We start from the raw sequence: 7861 nt of genomic DNA, 5'->3' as shown, positions 1-7861 counted from the left end.
GCCCATTGCTGCAAGAGGCGTGCTCCACAGAGTATGGGATTAAAGATCGCAGGCCGTGTCTGCAGCATGTAACAGTAGTAGTCTCTGACAGAGACGCACAACCTGCTGTTGCCCTCTGCACATGATTGAGTACCATAAAAATGAGGATATAATCGACAAACAAAATATTATTTGTAGCAAAATGGGACGCAGACGGCATACCTGCATCCTCATCATCATCATGGACCAGTTGAGGATTTAGTACAACCTCCAAAGGAACATTACGTTTAGGTAGCTTCGGATGCCAACCTAGTTCTCCCCTTGGATAGAATAGGGGATAAGACAAAGGGTCATATGCTCCGGAGGTCACATGTATAATGTGCCTTTCGTTGTTATTACCACAAAGTGTTATCCTCCGGTCAAACCTTTTTGCTAGGTCGTTGCCCTCAACCCAAATTGCAGCGACCTCAGATGACAACGGTCTGTTATATCTTCTTTGGTCAAGCCTTTTATCGGTGTTTAGGTCTATCCTGTAATCATCGAGGTTGTCCTTGTGTGTACCCAAACTCCTAAATTGCTGGGAGTACGGGTTTTCTTTGAGTATGTCTACTAACTTCTTCACGACATCTTGGTCTAATTGCTTGGTGGCCGCCTTACGATGAGTGATGGTTGGGTCATCATCATAGAAGTATAACTGCAGATGCTCAGGATGGGAGCTAGGCCCGAACGAATGCACATTGTGGTAGATGGTGCCGTGTGCCCGGAATGTGTACACCCCAGACTTCATGTTTGTGTAGTTCTCATCAAGGCTGACGCCAAGGGTTGTGAAGGCGAAATGCCCGTTGAAGAAGCGTATGTTTTCCCGAAAATGTCTAGAATCTGCATTCATGCTTGACCATAGCCTCATCAGCTCTGGGATTGGCTCAGGTTGTTTAAGTTCGATCTGGCCATTGCGACAGCAGAAGCCGTCAGTCTCAGACACAATTGTTTTGCCTTGCAGTGTTTGTAGTTTGCGTCGAGCTTCAGGATGCGAGTCGTGTCTGGGATGTTTGTGTAGACAAAGTCTAATGGATCAACCTCGCTAGGTATAGCAGACGACATGATCGCTTCCTCTTCATCCTCCAAGGTGTCATTATCGTATCCTACGTGCATTTGTTGAAACATGATGTTCAAAACTTTAATTACCACTAACTATAATTATGATAAAGCCCCACAAATTCATAGATTATAGTTGACCATACCTTCGTCGCGAAACATGTAGTACTCCTCATCCATAAAGTCGGATGGTGTCGTCTCATCGCCAGTGATGCAGTCTCGGAACCCATCGATTTCGTCTGCATTATCTCCATGGCGAATTTGACAATAGACAACGTCATGTCAGATCATTGTTGGTGAGAATGAGCACAACAAGGTGACAATACAATTATCATACCATTGGTACCAACAATGAAATTCGGCATGATTGTCGTCGGGTCGCCATCAGATGAATCACCTTCGGCGGCCCGAGAGAGGGGTGTTGCGTGGGATAAGTTTGCTAGGTTTGGACGTGGCAGTGCGAGGGATTCTTTGCACGGGGTGTGCTTCTTTGCCACATAAGTTGCCTTTCTTTTTGCACTTAACTCCCCCTTCTCTTTGCTGCATGCCCTCCATTCTCGCAGCGTGGTATTTTTTTCCTCAAGATCGATAGTTCCGTGCTCTAGATGTTTCCGATATGTTGCTCGCCTCCGCGCGTTTGTTTGCTCCATTTGATCAGGAGTTAAGCAAGTTCTGCGTTGCTTACCACGCTGCTTTCTAGGTAGTTGGTTATCATGAATGACAGCTGTACTGATTGTATTGGTATGAGGCAATACCGCCTCATCTTGTGACAATGACGTATAGCTGGACCTATTTGGGTCGGCTGGTTATACAACAGTGTAAAACGCTAATCAGTACTGCATTAATTGATCATTGATACAAAAGGTACCAGCATATTATGTAGGTCATATCAGCTGACTCCTTCCGTCCATTTTCACAATGTACTAATGTCTAATCAAAAGTCAAACGAGAGGACGATAAAAGAATTAGTTTGATAAGCTTGTTTTCCAAGATAACTTATTAAACACTTGTATCCAGAAACATTAGGAATATATATACTATCAAGAGGCAGCTGAATCAAAAATTCTAACCTGATATTTTAAGGGCAGAAAGGTTATCATCTTTGTGCTTCACGGTAGCTCGCCCTTGAGCCTTGATCTGGCTATTTTTGTCCGTAAGGAGCATAGGGTGAGCTTGTACCCCATTAGTGATATCACCGAGAGCGCTCCGTGGAACATTTTGCATACCTGCAATATGGTTGCAGGTGTCATACTCACGGATTCTCAGATAATAATCATACTGTTATGAACAAAGGGAGTATATTCAATAGACGTTTGGCCTGTAATATAGAAATAGTTGTACCCGACATGTCAACGGCAGGCATATTTTGATGGAGATGCTTGCCGGCGGCGTCATCATATTTTCTTCGATAACCATCTACCAACGGAGCTTTCATCTGTTCCTTGTTAATGTCAGCATTTTCCTTGTTCTTAAGATACGTTGCCCGCCTCCGCGCATTTATTAGCTCTTTCTTGTCATCTAGTAATAGATGCATGAAGGTGTGAGAGTAGTGAATGCATGAATGTGCATTGTTTTGATTTAAAATCAAACAATCATACCAGATATTGAAAGGTCAGGTTGACTTCCATGCTGTACTTTTTCTGCTTCCTCCTCTTTTTTCCTCCGATAAGCAGCTCGCCTCTTGGCATTTATCTGCTCCCTTTTTTCATTAGACAAGATAACTTTCTTAGATGGTTTGGAGACACGCACGACAGATCCTGTAGTCATGTGCTTGGATGTTGAACCAGATTGTGGTAAAACTTGAGGAGTTGCATTGATGTTTACGTGATTTCCTCCATACATATGAGTCAAATCGAGAGCCTCTGGAACAAAACCAAACCAAAATGATAATGTACTTAGTATGTTAATGAACATCTGCAACACAACCTCTATAAGATAGATACGGTTCACAACGAAAGACGAATCTTGTAATACCGTTTACACTTTGTGCTACGGCTGCGGCTAACTCGTCAGTGAGACAACTGAGAGACACAAACGTTGATGAGGTTGCCGTGTTGCTCGCTTGATGTAAAAATAACCGATAGTGGTCATAACGGGTCAGTTTAGTGCTATCCGAAGAGTAGAGAGTAATGATTATGTTTTATACTAACCTGAGTTCAGTTCGGAAGGCCGCGGTACACATGTGACATCACCATCAGTGGGTTGAGGAACAACAACAACTGCGGTCTGTTCAGTGATGGACTGATCTGAAATTGGTTCATACAAGTAAATAGACGGTCTAATAATAGATGCAGCAAGCTGTGAGAGTAGTCAAAGCAGGAATGCACATTGTTTTCATTAAAAATCAAACAATTATACCGGATGTTGAAAGGTAAGCTTGACTTTCATGCTCAAGTTTCTTTGCTTCCTCCTCTTTCTTCCGCCGATAATTAGCTCGCCTCTTGGCATTTATCTGCTCCCTTTTTTCATCATATAAGATACCTTTTTTAGTTTGTTTGGTGATATTCTCGAAAGATCCTGTAGTCATGTGCTCGGATGTTGAAACGGTTTGGGATAAATCTTGAGCAGTTGACATAGTGTACAGGTGTATTCCTCCATCAATAGGACACACATCAAGAACATCTGGAACAAAACAAAAGCTAAATGTTATTGTTCTTAGACTGTTCTTGAATGTCTGCAACACAACCTCTATAAGCATGATAAATAACCGAGATTGCCGGGTCTCCTTTTCAATATGTTTTTTGCTCACCTGAGTTCAGATCGGGAGGCCGCTGAACACATGTGATATCACCATCAGTGGGTTGGGGAACAACCGGGTCTGCAGTCTGTTCAGGTATCGAGTGGCCTGGAGCATGGTTCATACAAGTAACTGAGATTGAAGTCACGAACTTAAGAGAATAAAATAATGAGTACTCTATCCGCACAGCCTCATACCTGGACTAATAGGGTGATTATCAACAACGTTTGTCCCAGCCATCTGATATCCTACACCTTCAGTACCCACAAGTTCAATATCCGGAAGAACTGCTTGTTCAGACGGTTCAAGTGTCATCCCATCTGAGTGTCATTCATACAAGTAAGCGAGATCAATTCGATAAATAAATAGTATTAAATCATGATAAATTGACAATCCAACTGTCATAAATGGGGTACTCAGGTTGTTCTCACCATCATTTGTCCAATCCAAATTATCTGAAACAACGTCATTTAAGGAAATCACAATCGGGATATAGCTTGACATGTGCGGCAAGTTATTTAGTCAAAGATTTACCTCTAGGTACACCTGACGCTGTTGTATGTTCCGCAGATTTGCTTTGTGGATTCCCCATACTTACCTACAAGCAAAGATATCATACTATTAACAATGGCTTAATGATCTTATTTTGTTATGTTTCATACTGAAGTTGTCTACCGTCAATCATTTATTTTGTTATCCCCTTCTGGACGCGCCCAGGATCCAACTCCTGGCCTCCGTATTGGGAGGTTTTATGTAAACAGACTGATTCTTAATTGTTATGTTTCATGCACTTTCGTTCGTGAACTTGGAGACAACTTGGAGACTATGCTTATTGGACAGGCTGCTTCTTGGCAGTGCAAAGTAAAAAGAACAAGCCACACAACCAAGCAATCAAAGTAAGTAAAAAGCAGCACAATCAGTTATGCAAACATGTACAGCAACTAAACATGTTCAGCAACATACGTAAACAACTCCTAAGCTACTCTATGCACATCGACTTTGTCATTCCAGTGAACGGGAACTTGACTGCGGGCTTGGAATCCTACAAACACAAAGCAGAAAAGGCTGCTATGGACAAGGCAACTTCACTCGGCGTGCTCGTCGCTGACAACTTTACACTCTCCCTGAAGAATTCATCCACTCTCCGTGCCAACCTCACCTTTGGGTAATAATATATGCCAATTTATGTTTCATTGCCTTAGTACTGGTGTTTTAATTCCGTTCTTGATGTTTAATTGCTTCTGTTTTCAGCTGTGGATATGATCAGCAAGTGGGAAAGAATGGCGCGGTGCAGGCGGCGACGGACGGCTTGCTTGCGCTTGGGAAAGGATCAGTTAGCCTGCTCTAGCAGCTCAAGCAAAAAAGGGATTACCAAGATTGTTGTTGGCCATTGCTTCAGCACGAATGGAGGAGGCTTCCTGTTCTTTGGGGATGATATCGTACCCACCTCGCGTGTAACTTGGGTTCCCATGGCTCGTACCACATCTGGGTAAGAATGCATTATTCTTAACATTTTGATAAATGTGTTGCCAATTGCAAATCTTGGATTTGTTTTTAGTCTAAGAATTAGGCTATGTTGGTGTTTGGTTGATTTCTTGATCACCAGTGACATGGCATGGACCTAATGAAATGGCCCTGTTGTTGAAACAACATGACAAAGTAAAAATTAATAAATTTTGAAGCTATCCTTATATTTTTGCGCTTTGGAGCTACAGGAGGGTAAAATAAATTCATCATCTTCACATGACAACTCAGTGATAATGCTCCTGTACAGTTGATTGCAACCCTGTTGAATGTTTCCAGTCTATCATCAAGCAGTGTATTTCATATTAATATCAATAAACTACAATAATAATTCAGAAAAAGGGTAAAAACTTTAGCGTCTTAAAACGTGTTAACTCAGACTATCTCTTTTTTGCTGGGAACTCAGACCACCTGAACTGAATGCCTGTATATAGGGTTTACATTCCGTGTCAACAGAAAGTTTTGTAAATTGTATAAGGTTTCAGAAAGACCTTTTGGCTTCACACGTTATACAATATTTTATTTTCAGGAATTACTACTCACCAGGCTCAGGAACACTGTACTTCGACCGACGCTCGCTAGGGGTGAAGCCAATGGAGGTGGTATTTGACAGCGGTAGTACCTACACCTACTTTGCCGCCCAGCCATACCAAGCAACTGTGAATGAGGTAGATTTCAAACACATTACCCAGTTTCTAAAATTAGGATACTTGTCTTGTAGCTCAAAGCTGGTCTCAGCAAGTCACTTAAAGAAGTCTCAGACGTCATTCTGCCTCTTTGCTGGAAAGGGCAGAAGGTATTCAAATATGTGTCAGAGGTCAAGAACGATTTCAAGTCACTGTTCTTGAACTTTGGCAAGAATTCTGTCATGGAGATCCCTCCGGAAAACTACCTCATTGTCACTGTAAGCGTTCGATAACCCAACTTGCAGTAATTTTTACCAAACATTTTACTGAAAAAATGAAAGCTAAAATGTTCTCATCTTTTTTGTGCCAGAAATATGGGAATGTGTGCTTAGGCATCCTTGATGGTACGGCTGCTAAACAGACATTCAACATAATTGGAGGTATAAATTCATACAGACAGTACCCAGTTTCTAAAATTAGGATATCTGGGATCTTGTAATAATGCAGTTGATCTTCCTGTTCTGTAGACATCACAATGCAGGATCAGATGATAATTTATGACAATGAGAAAGGGCAGCGGGCTAAGGCATCTCTCTTTCAGGAAGATGATAATTCTGATGATTTCAGGAAGATTCCCAATGGCGTAAATGGTAAGCCATAGGGCTTGAACAAAGGAAACTGTGGTGTGTCATTGCAAATGGAAGCTGGCTAAGGCATCTCTCTTTTCATTACTTGATCCCAGGTGTTGAAGAAAGGATGCATATAATTTGGGATAGCATAGTGGTAAGTTTTGATTTCAAATGTTGTTTTTCGTGATGGGTAGTAAGTTGGTTCCATTGCCGGTATTTCTGTTTTCCAACTTCATTCAGTATAAACCTGCAATACAGGAGACCGGCACAAGCACAAGCAACCAACTCAAGCCTACCATGCTCCATCAAAGATAAACTTGAGATTATTGAGTATAAACCTGCAATACGTACAACAGAAGTTGGATGCTGGGCGCGTCCAGAAGGGGATCACGGCGTCACGTAGACGGGATCGCGGCCCCGTCTCCTAAAGCGATCCCACACCAGATCGCTTCGCGTCTCCTGAAGCGATCCCACAGCAGATCGCCGCCTCCTGAGATGTTTTTTTTATGGCCTTCAGCATGAAAGATTCAGTATGAAATAATGTGTATGAACTTGCATTACGTACCACTGAAAGGGGAGCAGCGCCGGTTGACACCCCGTGGGTGGTCAGAAGGTGGCCGCCGTCGGATCGGGGTCGTGATCGCCGGCGAACACGACACGCGGGATCGCGGCCCCGTGTCCTCGCCCGATCCAACAGCAGACCGCCGCGGCGCGCGGCACTGGGATGGATCCGCCGCGGCCCCGTGTCCTCGGCCGATCCAACAGCAGACCGCCGCGGCGCGCGGCACTGGGATGGATCCGCCGCGGCGCGGCACAGGGATGGATCCGCCGCGGTCTGGGCACAGGGATGGATCCGCCGCGGTCTGGGCGTAGGGGTGGTTCGGGCGTGCGATCGGGCGGCGGCGGAGATCGATCAGCTCTGTGAACGAGGGATCGATCCCAGGGGTCTTGTTTGCACTGGTTTTTTCGATCGAGTAAGGCAGAGGTGGTGCGATGACGAAAAAAAACGGCGGTGGGAGTGTGACGAAAATAAACCAGCGAAAATTAACCGCGCGGACTATTCACCAAGTCGTCCATTAGGAGTAGAGATACCTATACTAATTAGCGACTCTCAAGTAATTACCACGTTAATCAGAATTTACGACCCGTTTATTTGGTGGGACCAACTTATTACGGTGTATATCTATCGAATTTTTTTTTTCAAAGAAAACTAACCATGGGACCACAATCGTAGTCTATCTTTCCTTCAAAGAAAAAAAAAACATATTATG

At 43.5% G+C, this 7861-nt stretch overlaps 1 long non-coding RNA gene and 1 pseudogene across 1 annotated transcript; one reads left to right on the top strand and one right to left on the bottom strand.

The window, feature by feature from the left end:
• Positions 1-2229: 2229 nt before the first annotated feature.
• On the bottom strand, positions 2230-2760 carry LOC141039269 (uncharacterized). The gene is made up of 3 exons (XR_012200189.1): positions 2673-2760; positions 2416-2592; positions 2230-2300 (listed from the first exon to the last, which is right to left on the bottom strand). It is a non-coding gene; the product is annotated as an uncharacterized lncRNA (long non-coding RNA).
• Positions 2761-4797: 2037 nt separating this feature from the next.
• On the top strand, positions 4798-7463 carry LOC109770551 (aspartic proteinase Asp1-like; annotated as a pseudogene).
• The last annotated feature ends 398 nt before the right edge of the window (positions 7464-7861 follow it).

This window comes from Aegilops tauschii, chromosome 1 (genome assembly GCF_002575655.3).
Source record: "Aegilops tauschii subsp. strangulata cultivar AL8/78 chromosome 1, Aet v6.0, whole genome shotgun sequence".
NCBI classification, from domain to species: Eukaryota; Viridiplantae; Streptophyta; class Magnoliopsida; order Poales; family Poaceae; genus Aegilops; species Aegilops tauschii.
This window is presented reverse-complemented; position numbering and strand designations above follow the sequence as displayed.